Here is a 19,888-nt window from a genome sequence, read left to right on the forward strand (position 1 = left end):
AAAAACCTTGGTAATAGGCCAATGAAGCCTCTGCTACTGGATAGCAATGTCAATCAGAGCTCAAATCATTTGTGGTGTAGAGGTTAATGGACATCACCTTTGGTTTTTCTAAGAAATGTTGTCCTCGTTAAAACCTTTCTTGATGATGGTGTATTAAAAGATTAGCGTCACTGATAGACTGGACTACTGAAACTGCATCATATTCAACATATGACTTGGGACCCTACGAAATATAAAAACAGACCGGCAAAATCATTAAATTCTGAAGCACTCCGGGACAGCATCATCTGAATTGAGTTATACTGGCTGCCTATCGAAGTTAGGTTAATGTTTAAAATGGCCCATCAACCTATCAAGGCTGGATGTCCAAAATATTTGAAAGACTTCCTGTGCATAATACAGCCAACGATGGAATCAAAACAAGGCTAGCTATATAGAGAAGGCTCTGAGCCTTCGAAATTGCAGCTCCACGATCGTACTTTAAAAGCTCCTAGGTGACATCAGGAGTACTGGAAATCTCGTCTTTCAGTATGGAAAGCCATGTGAATCTTTGGATGTATCTGCCTATGTACAGAAAAATGGATTTAAGGACTGTTGAAGAAGCAAACTACAGGAAGTAAGCTTAAAAACAAAACAAAAGTTTGAAAAAAGAATGATCTCATACACCCACATTACTTCACTGTTTGGCAGCACAGTCACAGTTCTCCGCAATTAGGACCACTTAGCTTAGCTATGCTGACTGCTGAGGGGTACTAGAACATTTGAATTCGTTTCCAAGTTGAAACCCAACATTCCTCATAATTCCTTTGGCTCAAATGATGCAGATTTTCCGTTTCCACATTAATTTTCTGGCCTTATACAGATGATTTTAAGAGTGAAAACATAGGTAGACTTGTGGTGCCTATTCGGAGCTAAAAGCCGGAGTTGTGGTGGGATCATCAACCGCCCGATCAGGTTACTAATTTGACTACTCATATTGACATCTCAAGGGAAAACTATCCCTTCAGAGCTGTTCATGTATTTCAGCTGTGAAGTAGTTCTGGTGTCAGGTCTCTTGGCATTCTAACTATTGGCCATGGAGAGTTTGTGGAGATGTTTGTGATTTTGCAATGCTCGCAACTCATTCAATAGTTTGGCTCCGTTTGTGCCACACTAATTATGTAGGTGTCATCTCACTGTGGTATTGCGGTGGATAATTCTTTGCGAATAACTAGCTAATTGTGCTCTAATACCTAAAATTGGGTGGACATGTCAATATCAACTTTTTTGTTTGTATGGTGTGTTTACGTTGCATGGAACCAGTGGTTATTCAGCAACAGGACCAACGGCTTTACTTGGCTTCCGAACCACGTTGAGAGTGAACTTCTATCACCAGAAATACACATCTCTCATTCCTCAATGGAATGGCCGAGAATCGAACCCGCGACCACCGAGGTGGGACGCCAATACCATACCAACCACGCCACTGAGGCGCGATAACTTTAGAACCTCGATGTCCTTTGAATAACAGATTCTACGGTAGCGTTCACAGCTGCAGTGATTTCAGAAAACCCAACTTTTTATGATACGAAACATGAATTTATTGTATTTTATGCTTCTTTTTTTCGTGTAATGTTAGTTTTAATTTGGAAATGAACATTACAACGTATACTATGAAGGCAGTGTGTGGCACAACTACCGTTAGTGGCGTCCGGAGCTCACTCTGAGAAGTGCCGTCCCATTCCCGTGCTAAAAAGTACTCAAGTGGGGAAAATTAAACGCACATTTTCAAGTCTTAACATCTCAATCATTTATTCTATTTCATAAAGCTAAAACAACAACAACATAGCAGATTTACAACGGAACGTCCTACGAGCTTTGTTAGAAGCGAATTCGCTAATAACATAAAATTCCAGCTGAATATTAGTAAAGCTAGAATTATGCCAGACCAGACCTGCTCAAAAGATGCCAACGTGCGGCCCACCTGGACGATCCGGGGAGGGTTCCGCGCCACCTTAGTTACGCCACTGTGTGAAAGTAGAGTAAGAAGAGATCGGGGAGTTAGCTCTTTAAGTTTATTTATTTATTTTTGTTATACATCCTTCCTAAGGACAGTTCTTATACTTAACTTTTTAATCTGGATTCCTTGGCATTGTCCCAACAGAGAAAGGATATATGGCCCCAGAGATCGAAAAAGCAGCTCCTTTTCTTTACCCTTATCCAGATCAACTCTAGTAGATTCACATCAACCGCGCATTTGATGTCTAGGCCAGTCCCTTACGACGCTGCTGATTGGCTGTTGATAAGCCAATCACACGGCTGAAAACTCTCAGTCTCTCTCTCTAGAGTTAACATAGGTCTAGGATGTATGCTCCTAATCTCCAGAGAGATACGTCTTTCAGGAGTGCCGGAAGATACATCCTACCTATGTGAACTTTCGAGAGAGATTGAGAGTTTCTAGCCCTGTGACTGGCCTATCAACAGCCAATCAGGAGCGTCGTAAGGGACTGGCCTATGCACGGCTGATGTGAATGTACATACTATAGTATTCAGACATAGCAGAAAACTCTAAATAAACAAAGATAATGCAACTTACCACCGTTTGTCCCACTTGTGTTGCCTTTTATTTTTTCTTTTGTACCACTGCCACTTCCGGATCCAGGGTAGAGGGGGTTGCGACTTGGGCACGTTCCCGCCCATGAAAAACAATGGCAAAATAATAATATCGAAGATTTAAATAATAATAACATAAATGAGAAATATATAAATGGAAAAAATCTAATATATAAACAATAAAGTTTTGAGAAAAAAATAATAATGATAACAATAATCTTTAATGATAAAAATAATGGATTCGGTACACACACATACATATGAATAACTTGATAACGGAATATATAAAACGTGATGCTATGTAAAAAATAAAGGTAATGCCACGGAGGAAAAATGAAAAGACGAGAAATGCCGAGATTTTTCGGTCTACACGACCCTTTACTTGAGGCACAAGTAAAGGGTCGCATAGACCAAAAGATCTTGAAATTTTTGCTGTTTAGGATACGCTTGTCACTATACAAAGTTTGAAGATCCGAGCTCAAAGACATTTGAAGAAGGAATTGTGATGTACGGTACTGGGAAACAAACCCAGGTCATACGACAGGTATATGCATGTACGAGAGGGAGTGGACTTTTAATCCTTCTCGTGGTCAGGTCGGCAACTGACCTCTTTGTGATTATTGGACCTGGGTTCGTTTCCCAGTACTAGACATCACAATTTCTTCTTCAAATTTCTTTAAACTTGAATCTTCAAGCTTTGTAGCGACAAGCGTATCCAAAAAAGAGCAATGAATTTAGGATGCTAAGAGGGCATTGTGACTATTGCAATCGCATATGTATCTAGTAAAAAAGTGACCTGTAGATTCTACACATATATATATATATATATATATATATATATATATATATATATATATATATATATATATATATATATATATATATATATATATATATATATATATATATATATAAGTGTGTGTGTAATATATATATACATATGTGTGTGTGTGTAATATGAAGATTGGTGCCTCATCCATGAAATTTTTTTGGATCCGCTAGTGATTTGATTTATAGACTTTTGATACGTGCTGGGGCAACTAAGGCCATTCAGCGCTGAAAGGTGTAACAGGAGGAAAAACCTCGCAGTTGCACTAGGAATCGTTACGAGAGGGTGGACAGTAAGATTGAAGAAAGCGAATATGCCCTTCAGTAATGCCTACATTGCACCGCATGAGGTGCACTGACAGCACTACCTTCCCTACGAAGTTGATCCACTATAGTGACCACTGTCACATTCCCCTTTTTTGGTCAGGTTTCTGTCTGTCGCGTGGGAAATTTCTTTCTGTCAGTAAAACCTTGTTTTTAAATACCAGTTTCTCGAAGTATATCCTTCCCCAAGTTATGTGGATTTGTACATTTTGATCCTTTTTCTGACACAGGAGTCTTCACCTATTAGTTAGAGCGGCATTACCATCCATGGGGAGCTGGTAATGTCATTTTCCTCTGCTCTGTCGCTTCTCAGACGATGCAGTTCATTATTCACTTTTTGTTTGTTTGTTTGTATGGTGTTTTTACGTTGCATGGAATCAGTGGTTATTCAACAAAGGGACCAACGGCTTTACGTGACTTCCGAACCACGTCGAGAGTGAACTTCTATCACCAGAAACACACATCTCTCACTCCACAATGGAATGCCCGAGAATCGAACCCGGGACCACTGAGGTGGGACGCCAATACCATACCAACCACGCCACTGAGGCGCTTGTTATTCACATATTCAACTCATTCTTTTGTTACCTGATGCAAAAGTTCAAAATCTCTCAGTTAGATAAGCGGAAACTTTTATCAACCCAATTGCTCACACAACAGTTTCAATCATAGACTACTTGAGTGGTGGTTTTATCTAGTGAATTATGAAAATATTCTGAAAAAAATTACTTACTAACCTAAGGGATCAAAATGATATGGAAATCAACTGGATGTCCCGAAGAGAGAATGGAGCCTTATGTCTATAATCTTATTGACCCCTTGTCATTTCAATGGAAAGTAAGGTCGTGTATCCATACTATATAAAACATTTCTTGAACACACGCGGGCAACATATCACACAATATCACGAACAGGTTACACACTCGTCAACGACCATAACAGGAGACCGAACCTTTGGCAAATGCTGGATAACCTTAAGAAGCAATGGCGTCGTAGCGAGCGAGAACTAATACCTCACATTCAGCCTGTTTGTGATGCTTGCGCAATAAGTTGCCAACGCGTACATATGGCATATTCTACTGCAATATGGATCCACCCAAACAATGATCTATCGTCTCAGAAAGACGAAAGATATTTGTGTCGAGGGTGGAGAGGAAGTTCATGTCACTGGAAGACGAGAACACGATTTAATCGGCTGGTAGTAGAGCACAAGTTACAGACAGTAAATAAAATGTGAGAAAGGAATAAGAGAGGCAATGCAACACAAACAATGGAAAGGATATCAGTTTCTCTGAGGCAAAGCAAACGTTAACGATCAATTTCAGTCCATAAATATCCAACTCTATACAAAATACTAAGAAGGAAAACATTAAAGATGCTACTGGCAGTGGCGGTTTCTCATATGGGCAATATGGGCAGCCGCCCAGGGAACCATTTGTTTGGGGGCCGCCATGAGAGCCCAATAAAAAAATGAATAAAAATAAAACTAACGAAAAATAGAATGAAAGAAGTAATAACAAATCAATAAATAATTTTATCCCTTAAAATCCATCCATTATTTTTATTATTGATATTTTCCAAGAGGAAGATTAATTTACCAAGGATGGGACTCTCGGACTGGAAACATGGAAGCTCCTTGCTCACATCACATGACAATAGTTCAGCACACCTAAATTTCTATGAAAATGTGGAACGAATTGGTAGTGAGGATGAGAAGGGGAGGAGACCATTGACAAGCAAGAGATGGCACGCCTGGAGGCTGAGAAGCTGAGATGGAAATTGGTGCTGACACAGCTTACTGCAATTATGCTTTCTCTGGCACACAGAAAAATTGTTCTTGCCATCAAATGGCAATTTTTTTTTAAAAAAGAAGTTACACAGGTGCCAAAATTTGATCCTATACTGCAAGAGAGCACATTAACCGTGTCCAAAAAGGAACCTCCAGTCACACCAACTATTCTGGCCACCACATACAAAACGAACTCATTGATTTGTTGAGCAAGACATTTTCAGCAATTGTGAACAGCATCAAGCAATCAAAGTTTTTTTCAATGATTCTAGATTGAACTCCAGATATCAGCCATACTGAACAGTTGTCAGTTGATATTCGGGTCCTGTCACTTGAGGGGAAGCCCCATATAATGAAACATTTCATGGGGGTTTTGGGGGGCAGAGGAGTCAGCTGGGCAACATTTGGCATCCCTGATTCTGAAGAAAGTGGAGGAGTTAAAAGTTCCTTTCATGGACTGTTGAGGACAATTATACGACAGTGGGGCCAACGTGAAGGGAAAAAACAAGGGTGTTCAATCAAGGCTCCTAGAAATAAGTCCCAGAGCTCTATTTGTTCTATGTGGGACTCATTCTCTGAATTTGGTTGTGACTGATGCTGCTAAGAATTCCATTGATGCAACAAGTGACTTTGGCATCCTGCAGAAGCTTTACAACTTGTTTTCAGCTTCCACACAATGATGGGCTATTCTGAAAAAACATATGAACATCACATTGAAGATGTGGTCTGATACAAGATGGAAAAGCAAGATCAAGAGTGTGGAGCCCCTGAGATGTCAAGTAGCTGCAGTGACAAATGGATTAATCGAGGTGAGGGATTACACCAAAGACTCAGTAATAAAGACTGAGGCCCAATCTCTGCCAGAGGAGGTTTGGTCATACCGCTTATTGCCATTTGTTCAGTTGTGTGGTATGACCTGTTGTGCCAAATTCAGCATGTAAGCAAGCTGATGCAGTCTCCTAACATGCAAGTTAATATTCCAGTAAATCTTCTAGAGAAAACAGATAGAGGTCCCCACAATTACAGGGATACAGGTTTCGTAGCTGCACAAATGGCAGCCAGAGATATCTGTGAACAAATGAATGCGGAGGCTGTGTTAAAAGAAAAATAGTTGAGGTCCACAAAGCAGCACTTCTATGAATCATTTGATGAGCCCTTGACTGATGCCTTGGAGAAGTTGGAGGTGACATTCTTTAATGTGGTGGTTGATGCTGCACCATTAGCCATTCAAGAAATATTTTCCAAGTTGGAAACCGTAGAAGAGACGTTTGGATTGCTGACACATTTCCAAAATCTCACATTCGAGGAGCTGACAGAACATTGCGAGAATTTAAGTACTACACTACAGTTTCAGGGACATTTTCTGATTGGATGGCAGAAAGCTTGCACAGGAGCTGAAAAACTTGCCTGACTTACATCAAAGTCCTTGCTTGAGCTACTGATATTTATCCATGAAAGGGAGCTCTTTGAAATATATCCGAATATGTGGACTGCTCCCAGAATTGGTATCACTCTTCCAGTCACAGTTGCTGAACCAGAGAGAAGCTTTTCAAAACTCAAACTTATCAAATCTTACCTGAGGTCAACAATGTCACAGGAGTGCCTTAGCGGTCTGGCCATCTCCTTCCCAGCTGGTTCCCATTTTTATATGGGGTTGCCGTTTCAGATGAGTCGTTTCCATCTATTTCTATCCTGCGCTTCTGCCTCATCAATTCCCTTCTCATGTAAGTCTCCTCTCACACAGTCCTTCCGTCTCTTTCTTGGTCTCCCTCTTTTTCTGCTTCCTTGAACCTCCATCCCCATAGTATGTCTCCCAGCATGGTCCTCATCTCTCCTCAACAGGTGTCCATACCATCTCAGCCTCCCCTCCTGCACTTTCTTTGATACTTCCACCACCTTAGTCGATCCCCTTATGTAGTCATTTCTGATCCTATCCTCTCTTGTCACCCCAGACATCCACCTAAGCATTCTCATTTCTGCCACATCCATCTTCTTCTGCCCTGTTTTTCTCTTGCTTGCTGTTTCCGTACCATAGAGCATTGCTGTTCTTACCACCGTCTTGTGAAAATTTTCCTTTTAACCTAATCGGTACTCTTTTGTCACAGAGAACTCCAGAGGCCTCTCTCCATTTGTTCCAGCTTGCCTGTACCCGATGTTTTATTTCTTCTTCCATACTTCGTCCAGCGTTAAAAATAGATCCCAAATACTTAAACTTATCAACTCTCTTTATTTGCTCTCCACCAAGCTGAATACTTTCTCTATCATCCCCCTCAGTGGTGGTACACATATATTCTGTCTTAGATCTACTTATTCTTATTCCTCTGTCCTCCAGTACTTGTCTCCATCTTTCCAATTTCATTTCCAGATGTTCCCTGCTCTTTGCGCACAGAACAATATCATCCGCATACAATATGTTCCATGGTACTGCCTCCCTTACTTCCTCTATTATAACATCCATCACTATGTTAAAGATAAATGGGCTCAGAGCCGACCCCTGGTGTAATCCTACTCTCACCTCAAAACCCTCTGTCTCCCCAACACTGCTCCTCACTCTGGTAAATACATTCCGGTACATCTCTTGTATCAATCGCACGTACTTCTCTGGCACCATCTTCTCCCTCAGACTCCTCCATACCTCTTGTCTCGGGACTCGGTCATAAGCCTGTTCAAGGTCAATGAATACCACATGTAGGTCCCTTTGCCTTTCCCCGAATTTCTCCATTAGTTGCCTCAGACAAAATATACCATCTGTTGTTCCCCTTCCCTTCATAAATCCCATCTCCTCTTTACATATTTGTACTTCTTCTCTCAGTCTAGCATCTATCATCCTTTCCAGTATCTTCAAAGTGCGGGACATCAGTTTAATGCCCCTATAATTACCACACTCTTGGACATCGCCTTTCCACTCATTTGGTATCTTTTCCTGTTCAAAGATCTTTATCATAAGATCGTACAGTATATCCACTCCTTCATCTCCTAATGCTTTCCATGCCTCCACAGGAATCATGTCTGGTCCTGCTGCCTTCCCATTCTTCATCTTCTTCAGTGCATTTAATACCTCTTGCCTAGAAAACCTCATTACCATGCCAATGTTCACTTGCCCATCCTCTCTTATTAGTCTATTATTTTCTTCATTTAACAAATGTTCGAAATATTCTTTCTATCTCTTCACAATGTCTTCCTCCTTTCTAAGTACTACTCCATCTTGATCTTTTATTTGTTTGATATGTGTAATATCTTTGGTGCTCTTATTTCTAGCCTTTGATAGCTTGATCATCTTCTTTAATCCTTCCTTTTTCACCCAGCTCATTATATACATCATCATACGACTTTGCTTTAGCTTGGGCTACCACCTTTTTGACCGCCTTGTTTTTCTCTCTGAACCTATCTCTGTCTTCCACTGACTGTGACTCTTTCCATCTTTTCTTTGCCTCCTTCTTATCTTTTACTTCTTTCTCAATGTCTTCATCCCACCACCAACTCTCCTTTTCTTCCCATATGATACCAGATGTCTCTCCTAGCAACTCCTTTCCATGCCTTCTTATTACTGCTGCATTTCGTGCCCACCATTCTTGAACATCTTCAATCCCTATATCAATATCCTCCAAAACCCTCCTCTTAAACTCTCTCTTCTTATCCCCTTCCTACTCTAATTTGTACCATTTAATTTTCCTTATCCCTTCAGCTTTGGTTTTTCTTTCCCTTTTTAGCTTCAAATCCATACATAGCAGTCTGCGTTGGGGGGCTACATGGTCGCCTGGAATAACTTTGCAGTTCTTGACCTCCACCAGCTTTATCCTTTTTTACAGGAAGTAGTCTATCTGGGAGCATCTTCCCCCACTCCTATATGATCTTAGGCGTTCCCTTTTATTCTTAAAGAATGTGTTTACTATTGCCATGTCGAATGACACAGCAAAGTCCTACACTCCCTCCTTCTGGGTTTCTCTCCCCAATTCCATGGCCCCCATGCACCCGACAAATCGCCTCATTTTCACTTCGTACATGGCCATTCAAATCTGCCCCCACTATCACCCTCTCATGTTCTTCCAGTTCTTGCATTATTCCATCCATGTCTCTCCAGAAATTTCCCTTCTCTTCTTCTGTGTAACCAACTTGTGGTGCATATGCACTTATAATATTCAGAATCTCTCCTCCATAACGTATCTTCAATCTGATGATACGGTAATTCTTTCTATGCACTTCTATCACTGTATTCTTCAGTTCACTAGACAGTACTATGCCAACTCCATTTCTACCTTGTTTATTTGCTCCACTATAGTATAGCTTATATCCATCACCCAACTCTTTAGCTTTATTTCCTTTCCATCGCGTTTCTTGCACACACATAACATCTACTTTCTTTTCTCTCATCAAGTCAGTCAATTCTCTACCTCTCCCAGTCATGGACCCAATATTAAGCTGACATACTCTAAACCCAATGTGAGCTCGCTTCTTTAGCTGCACCCGCTCTTGATGCAGTAGCCCTCGCCTTAAGGCGATGTCTCTGTGCGTCGTTTACGGAGTATGCCCTAGCATTACCTCTTTCCATATTCCGGGCTTGGGACCGGAATATGGAAAGAGGTAAGGACTTGTTTGCCCCCCCCCCCCCCCCCCCCCCACCCCCCCCCCCCAGGTGGCTAGGTTCCTTAGCGGTCTGGCCATCATCAGTATAAATCACACCATAACTGAGCAAATTTCCTATGATGAGGTAGTTGACGACTTTGCATCAAGGAAGGTTAGAATCAGGGTTTAGATGGCAGCTGTGCTGTGGTGTAGTAACCGTACAATACATTATTTTTTTCAAATTGAAGCAAAATAAAAGTAGTTTCATTAAAAGGTATTTTGTGAATAAAGTCATAGGCAGTTGCTGTAGGGCAATTTATTATTGTTTTTAAAGCGTAACTAAATAAATTTAGTCTAATAAATAGGTATTTTGCGAAAAAAAATCATAGACTTTAGACGGCAGTTGTTCTGTAGTGCCATTTTTTTATAAGTGAATACCAAAGGAAAATGATAGAAATCCGAGTGCTTTCGTCTTTACTAAGACATTGTCAAGTTTCCTGTGGTGTTTCGCTTATATTATATATATATATATATATATATATATATATATATATATATATATATATATATATATATTGTGTGTGTGTGTGTGTGTGTGTATGTATGTAGTATATATATATTATATATTATATATATATATATATATATATATATGTGTGTGTGTGTGTGTGTGTGTGTGTGTGTATAATGCACACATAAGGTAATATGTACAGACAGTAGTAAAGTAGTATTTGTTGTTGTCATTGTTTTTGTTGTTGTACGGTTGTTGCTGTTGTTGAAATAATCATTAACTAAGCAAAATCTTGCTACTAATAATGATTTATTGACCTAAAACAATGTTCTATTATACATATCCATGGGCCAACCCCAAACTCCTCCTCCCCCACAACCTTAAATCCGCTACTGGGTTCAGAGTGATACCTCCATTGGAATGCTAAATAGTAAAACGCAGAATCTGAGCTGATAATAACACTTTTATATTATACATTTTTCTTATCTAAAGTTGTCTCCATTCCATAAGTTATACGCCTGTTGCTTTTTATGTCCATTACATCATAAATATTTGCTGTTGCATTTATCATGTTTGGATCGATGTACCTCATATTCTTTTCTGTTTCTTTTTTTACTTAGTTAATAACAATACCAGATTTTTTTTTCTGATCCACGCATTTTTTCCATTCTTGTGTTTCGCCTTTGGCGTAAGCCATGAATTTCCTGTCCAGTAGGTAATTATACTCGTTTTTTTTTTTTCCATCTGTCCACCCGCCTGTGGTGTTTGCGTATGGTAACACTGCGTCCCGGGCTTTAGATGGTTACATTCACTTCACTTTCAACAATAATGACAATATCTTATTTAGGATATTAACGGTGTAATTTGCACACAGTACATTATTGAAACACTTTTCAGTTGCAAATGTACACCCAGATATCCTTTTTATTTAAGTAAAACTAACACATAGCGAACCCTTTTAAAGCCCAGGGCACAGTGTTACCATACATAAATACCACAGGCGGGTGGACAGATGAAAAAAAAACAGAGTATAGTCACAGTTGCGAGTCGCAGCTGGTGCAAAGGAAAAAGAAAGAAGAGTGAAATATACTTTTCTAAGTGTTCCTTTATTTCATCTCTTAATATTCCCCTGAAATAGAAGTCAAGTCTTTTGTAACTTTTTTTCATGAATTTTCTTCATCTTTGTTCTCGATTCTTTCCGCTTTGCCTCTTTTTCTTTTCTATTTATTTTGTAGACATTTTGTCTGGTTGATTCTACTGTTTTTTTTTTATCTTTCGTTTTGTGCTTTATGTACGATTAATTTTCCCTCATTTACTTTTCATTATTATTTCACTCCTTTGTATTGGTGCTAAGTACTTGTGGTGTTTATTATTTGAATGTTTGTGTTTATTTATTAGTTCTTTTAAATATTTCTGTCTTCCAATATCATACTTCACTATCTTTATCTTGTTTATAGGCACTGAAAAAAAATTTCCCTGAATGTTTTTTTTTTTATTTTGCCATTCGCAATTTTGCATCCTTCACTGTTATCACTTCTTCTCTTTGTGTTTCGACTGTCTTTTACTTCTTGAACTTTCTTCACTTTATATAGTCCCTCTTTGCGTCTCTTATCATTCCTCTCTCAGCTATATCGCACTGATCTAAATGTAGGTTGAGACTACATCGCCATTTTCTATTGCTTTCTAAGCACCGGTTTTGTGTCTTGAATATTTTCCACTTTTGTATTTATTTTCAGATTTCATTATGCATTCATTCTGATCTTTTCGTCTGATTAATCTTTATATACGGTTGTTTAGGCCATTTTCTTACAGCTTTTATTATGCTGCTCTCTCTCGGACCAGTTGCGGCTCGTCAGTAGGCGCTGTGGTACTGAGTACCCCCAATAGATTTCATATGTATGCACAAAATTATGAATATAAACATGAATAAGAAGTTAAGTATAGATTATCAATAATCCTTACAAATATGACCATTTCTCTTGTTTATATAATATATAATAATATATATAAAATATATATATATATATATATATATATATATATATAATATCTATATGTATTTCTAATTTTGCTAGAGGTGACGGGAGCACTGCCCTCTCCAGCACTGTCAGTCTAGCTGTTGGAGGGAGAAGGAGTGTTTTGAAATTCGTCAAAGCTTAATCAATTATGTACTATTATTGATAGAGATCAAATTAATGACGATATTGATGATATGTTATGTAATGCAGATTAATCAACTGAGTGGCGAGTTACAGTACTAAGTGGGGGGAAAAATGGTACCTTTCAGTAGTGGTTCTGCTGCCTTCCTCAGCGGGAGAGAGAGAGAGGAGAGAGAAAGTGTGTGTGTGTGTGTGTGTGTGTGTGTGTGTGTGTGTGTGTGTGTGTGTGTGTGTGTGTTTATGCAGTTAATGTAAAGGAATTTGAAAAAAAAATGTTATAAACAGCACCACTATGAATAATAGCCACGATCCGCCACCGCTATCTCCTTTAAATTGCTATATTTTCTTTATACCTATGTTTTAGGTTTTCTTAACTGCTATATAACACGAGTATTCTTTCCTTTTAATTTTGTTCTGCCTTCGTTTTTACTATTTCGTCCCCCAGGAATAGAATATGGACTAACAGTAGTAGCTACGTAATTATTTCTTCTTCGTCCAGACCAAATTTATAAAGCGAGCACACATTTCCCCTATTTATAGGTCTAATGGTCCATGGTATAACAAAGAAATGTTTTACTGTAACGTCAAACTCACAATTAAAAAAAATACTGTTTTACATTTATGCAGACAAAAAGAAAAAAAATCGAACATCATAATGGTAACATATTAAAAACCATTACGTATTGAATTTTGGGCTTGAAAATATAATTTGCCTGTTTTTAATACGTACCGTGAACGTTTCTAATTTCCTTTTGCTGGCATATATACGGCATGAACTAGTATGAAAATATTCTTTAAATTTACTTTAATCTGACAAAAACTATCTATAGGATTAATGTCCTTGGATTTCATTCGTTTTTTTTTTCATCACCCAAAAATCCCACTTTCCCGCTGTGTAGTCCTTTTTTTCCTATAAGAAGCAATTTATTTTGAAGCAGTACATGGGCCCGCAAAGAAGGAATCATCCCTGTGGAGGGCTGTACGTAAAACCAAAGTGAACAAAGAGAACTTATTTGCTAACGAAACGAATATCAGGAACGGCCAACATAGAAAAAATTGATTTTAAAGTCAAATAAGCAGTAATGATTTAAAAGAAAATACTACTAGTTATAGGTAGGTACTACCTGTCAGAGGCGGCTCGTGGCTATCATTCCTAGGGGTGCTTACATATATTTTTTTTTTGTATTATTATTCCTGGATATTAACTGCATAAACACACACAAACACACACCCATATACATATTAAAAATTTTCGTGAAGAGAAAATCCCGAAAACTTCACTTTTTAAGTTTAATAATTGTCTGTTTTTCTTGGGCCATGACTAGTAATTATTAATGGAGGATTGCCTTAATCAAATTTGAAACTGTAAACAAAACTGAAAAGTAACAAAATACATAAAAGAAACAAATACTAAAACTCAAAACAGTATAGTTTTTGGCAGAGAGACTGGCGGACGGACTGACAGAAAATTATGACAATATTAGGTTATGTAAAAATATTAAGTTTATGTAAACTAGGCGTAGCATAATAAAAATCATTAAACCGTTAAAAGGATTAAAAACTCGGAGGCAAAAATATTAAGACAGTAAAGTGAAATAACATAGGCTTGTATAAGACAAAAGGACTAAACAACACCTAGCTAAAACAGACACACGCATACACATACACACACACACACACTCTCTCTCTCTTCCCGCTTTGTCTCTCCTCTCTCTCTCTCCCTCCTTCTGAGGAAGCAGGGAGGCAGCAAAACTGCTGCCGAAAGCTGCTATTTTGAATTTTACTTATTGACATGAATGTGGTTATTTTTTCCCATTTACTGCAACTCGCCACTGGGTTGATTATCTGCATTACATTACATATCATCAGTATCGTTAGTAATTTGATCCCTATCATAAATAGTACAGACTGATTAAAACACGCCTTCCACCGCCAACATTATCACCCTGCTTGCAAAATTAGAACTGCGAGCGCTAGCAGTTCCACATATTGTTTCAATTAATTTGCTTTTTTTTATTTACAGAAGCAAGAGAATGGTCATATTTTTTAGGGATTATTGATAATCTACACTTAATTTCTCATATTCGTTTGAATATTCATAATTTTGTGCATATATATGAAATCTATAGGAGCACTGGAGTTCCACAGTGCCTACTGATGAGCATCTGCTGCTACCTGTTAAGCTTGCAAAAAGACAAATAAAGTGTCATTAAGTTGAAATCCTTGTAAGTTAACGAAGATAATTTGGTTGAGCCGTTACAAAGGTAAAACGCACTCGCATGATTTTTACCACCACCCACGGGTCTTGTGTCTTGTCTTTATATCGCGTGTGTCGACTCGATTGCTGTATTATAGCTATGTTATAGTTGCGGACTTACTGTGCTACTGCTTTTCCGTAGATCTACCTTACTTTGCATTTTACTTCAGTGTCAAGACCTCATTGGATTGTGTGATACGAGAGACACCAGAAAGACGAGCACGAGCTTGAGTCTTCGGTGGCCTGTACTAGGCTGGTACCTACCTCCTAGTAGCTACTATAGTAGTTCACCTCGATGTGGCTGACGGTAGCTGTGGGCTACTAGAACTACTAGCTGAAGTGTGAGCCTGACATACTACTAGCCCAGGCTGTAATATAACTACTATTTTGAAGTCAGTCAAGCAACTAAGATTCACAGGACTGAATCATGGATTACGTGGAAGGGCAGTTTAGCGATGCCGATGAGGATTCGTAAGTACTCTACCTGCCTATTACCTAGCTAGCTACTAAGCCATGCCTATGCTGGCTAAAGAGGCTATGCCCCGGAATTTCACAGAGGGTTTTTACCTTCTATAGTTGATAGTCAGGCTGCTACTATAGGGTAGAATATCACGACAGGCCAACCCTCATCACGGTGGACGGGTCTTATTCACTCGATATTTAATTGGTGAAACAAGAATACAATTGCATCTCTAAGCATACCATTTAAAAGACTGAAGTTTTGTCAACATATTGTGATATATGAAAGCCCCATACGAACTAAAATAAGCATGTGAGCTCTTCGTAAAATATGTTTTCAAGGCAGTTTTGAAATCCAATATGGCGGCTACGTTTGCATGGACGGTTTCTCATCAGTGACGGCCACCATCTTTCCCTAGCCTTCCCAGCACTCATTTGAACAATGTTAGCGTATATATGTAACGTTTATTGATCTTACTCAAGATTGCAGTTGTAATCAGCACAATAAAACAACATTTTGTTGCCTATATTAGTGAAAGTATGAAACTTGTTATTCCCGGGGTTATGGTTTGAACTGAATTCATTCTTACCTTGTAATCGGCGGTTTTTATCCTTACTGCCATCACAACTGAAACTCCACAGTGCTTATTTGATTGTTATTATACACATTTTGGTCTCAGTTCACTCCACATTGCACTTTAAACCCGTTGCTGTTCCTGGTTTCTAAGCGCGCGCGCCATAAACACAATTACGAACAGCAGACGACGACAGACGACGAAACTGCAAAGTTTTATTCCCTAAACTGTTTACTTTTACTCGTTATTTAGTTTAAATTTACTTTATTTAAAAATTTTGATTTTAATTCCTGTATATTAATCCCTTTTTTGCAACCAAATTACCCCGAAAAATTACAGATATTTCTAAGTAGATACAATCAAATGTTTCTAACGTTTTCGTACATCTGGCTGCCGAAAACCATAGAGGAACGAATACGGAAAAGTGCATAGAGGAACGACTACGTTTTTTTTTTTTTTTGCTTTTTTGTTTTGCTAGCACTTTTCATTGATTTCAGTCTTTATTAGTATTTTGAATTTCTTTAATAATCGTATGCCAGAAATAAATGTAACCTTTAATGTTTGCATGCTAAGAATGGCAAAATCATCGTTGCCACATTAGTGGATGGCTTCACACATACGCCGTTCCATTATTATAAAACTGTTTCCATGAATTTCTGTTGTCATAGTAATGCAAATAAGATAGTCTTATACCCAGTTTGGAGGGTCAACACATACCGAATGGCAAACAGAGAGAGAGAGAGAGAGAGAGAGAAGAGAGAAAGGAAGGCGGAGGAACGAAGGCGGAGGAACGAAGAAGAAAAGGGATGGCGGTGGAGGGGGGGGGGGGGGGGGGGGAGGAGTAGGTGGAGCTTTACGCGTGTTCGTATCCATTCTGCATAATGAAGTTTTTGTCTCTTGGTCACAAGGACAAGTGTCGTTATTCTTTACGATTAGTGGATTCAAGATACCCTTATAAATTACGGCACTGGGTGTAATGCACTATAGCAAAATCTCTTTCTGTTACGAGTGTTCGTTACAGAAATAGGTATTGCCCAAAAACGTGCTTGCACTGTCTCTGAAACCATAGTAGACATGCTGCTTAGTTGTCAATCAAGTTTTTATAACCAAGTATTTTTACAAGCTAGCTATTGAATAAATTTGTATTTTTCTCAGTCAAAACATATGCCCCTCAATGCTAACTTTCCTCTTTTAACGACTTTCTGGTCATTGCAAAATTCGCCCCATAATTTCTTATGGTGCGAAACAGAGCAGAGGCCCATGGACCGAAAACGATTGCGTCACACTACGGCGATAATCCAGCAGTAAAACATCTTCATATATCCAAAAAGTAAATAATAAAGATATATATGCGCATTACGATTATAACAATTCATGTATAGCTGATAACAATCTGCATGAATAACTGGTAAACTGTTCTGCAATGACAGTTGAGTATAGCAATTATTTACAATAGGTACGAAAGTCAAGATGTCGTGACGTCATAATACAAACTTAAAAGAACGTTCTAATTCAGAAAAATAATTACTTAAATTTGAGTCAGAGTCGAGTTTACTTTTTCAATAAACGAATATTTTCAAATTAATCATCATAAATATGTAAAATATTGATGTTTTACTACTTATTTAAAAATTAGCTAAGAGCACGCTTCTCGTCATCTTCTACCAAAACGGCTGTTTACTCCTGGCTTGTTGTTGGTGAGAATCGTGTTTCGATTGTTTGTGATAAAAATGCTCCAGCGTCTGTGGGTACAAGTGGTGTGCGGATTTATCACAGGAAATGGAAAGTTTGTTGACACAAGCGACTCCGTAAACATCGAGATGGCGTCAATCTTCGAAACATTTTTAGTTGTAAGTAAAAATTTCTAAAGCGTTTTGGTGAGATTTCCACTGCCGTGGGCGCCATTTTCAGTACCCTCTGTTTAAATCTTAAAATTGGCCTTAATTTCTAACTTTAGAGAAAATACTTACTTCGAAAGGAGAGTAGAGGTCTTTAGCTCCGTTTCTCACCAACAACAAGTGCGCGCTGATTGGGGGCCCCATCTCGGGTGTCAGGACGCGTTATAATGTACTTTTTCGGGGAGGGTGGCAAACATTGATTGATTTAGGTGGCCTGGGTTTGGACCTTGTCCGTGGTAACTCTACCTACCTAGGGGGAAAACACCAGCGACTACCAACCCTCACATCAATGGTGGGACAGGTCCTTATTCACTCGATCTTTACAATGGTGAAACAAGAATACAATTACAACCTCTAAGCATACCATTTAAAAGATTGAAGTTTCGTCAAAACATTAGTGGTAGATCACCACGGCAGGCCAAACCAGGCCCCGCACTACAATCAACGCTTGCCACCCTCCGAAAAAAGTACATTATAAACCGAGTCCTGACACCCGCGCATGGGCATCAGTCGCGACTTGTTGTTGGTGTGATAAACTGAGCTAAAGACCTCTACCTCTCCGTTTCGAAGTAAGTATTTTCCCAAAGTTCCAAGTAAAATTAAAGGCCAAACATTTTAAGATTTAAACAGAAGGTACTGAAAATGGGCGTCCGCGGCGTGGGAAATATACCAAAACGCTTTAGTCTTAATTTTTACTTACAATAAAAGGGTTTCAGGGGGGAAGATTGACGCCAATCTCGATGTTTACGGAGTCGCTTGTGGTCAACCAAACTTTCCATTTACCTGTGATAAATCCGCACACCACTTGCACCCACAGACGCTGGAGCACTTTCCATCACAACAATCGAAAGAACCCACGATTTCTCACCAACAAACAAGCCATAGGGTAAACAGCGGTTTTGGTTTTTAGGTAAGAATGCTGAGAAATGAAAGAAGCGTGACTCTTAGCTAATTTTTAAATAAGTAGGTAAAACAACATCAATTTTTTTATTTTACATATTTATGATGAGTAATTTGGAAAAATATTCGTTATTGAAAAAGTAACTCGACTCTGACCTCAAATTTTAAGTAACTTTTTTTATTTTCTGAACTTGTAGAACGTTTCTTTTTAAGTTTGTATTTATGAACGTCACGGACATCTGGACGTTGCCGTACCTATTGTAAATAATTGCTATACTCAAACTGTCTTGTCAGAAACAGTTTTACCAGTTATTCATGTGCAGATTGTTGTAATTCAGCTATTCATGTAATTGTTATAATTCGTAATGAACATATATATTCTTTTATTATTTGTTACTTTTTGGAATATGAATATTTTTTGTTTTACTGCTTGATTACCGCCGTTAGTGTGACCGCAATCCTTTTCGGATCCACCCTGGGCCTTTCTGTCTGTTTTTCGCCACCATAAGAAATTAATTGGGGCCCCGAATTTGCAATGACAGAAAGTCGTTAAACGTGGGGGAGGGAAAGAGAAAGTTAGCATTGAGGGGCATATGTTTTGACTGAGAAAAATAAAACAAATTTATTCAATAGTAGCTTGTAAAAAATACTTGTTATTTAAAAACTTGATTGACAACTAAGCAGCATGTCTACGATGGGGTTTTCAGAGGAACAGTGCAATGCCACGTTTTTGGTTCGGGCCAATACCTATTTATTCTGTAACGAACACTCGTAACAGAACGAGGATTTTTGCTATAGTGGCATTTACACCCAGTGCCGTAATTTATAAGGGTATCGTGAATCACTAATCGTAAAGAATAACGAACACTTTGTCCTTATGTACCAAGAGACAAAATCTCCATTATGGCAGTAAATGGGATTACGAACACGCGTATAAAGCTCCTCCACCTACCCTCTCCTCCCCCCCCCCCACCCCCCCCCCCCCCCCCCCCCCACCCCCGCCCCCTACCCCCCCCCCCCACCCTCCCCCCCC

At 38.8% G+C, this 19,888-nt stretch overlaps 1 protein-coding gene across 1 annotated transcript in view; it reads left to right on the forward strand.

The window, feature by feature from the left end:
- Window positions 1–15,033: 15,033 nt before the first annotated feature.
- Window positions 15,034–19,888, forward strand: part of LOC135202760 (serine/threonine-protein kinase RIO1-like) — a 46,881-nt gene continuing 42,026 nt past the window's right edge. Inside the window, exon 1 of the mRNA XM_064232225.1 lies at window positions 15,034–15,494. The gene's annotated coding sequence lies outside the window, so the exon portion shown is untranslated. The remainder of the gene's footprint in view (window positions 15,495–19,888) is intronic.

The sequence above is a fragment of the Macrobrachium nipponense genome, chromosome 33 (assembly GCF_015104395.2).
Source record: "Macrobrachium nipponense isolate FS-2020 chromosome 33, ASM1510439v2, whole genome shotgun sequence".
Classification (NCBI taxonomy): Eukaryota; Metazoa; Arthropoda; class Malacostraca; order Decapoda; family Palaemonidae; genus Macrobrachium; species Macrobrachium nipponense.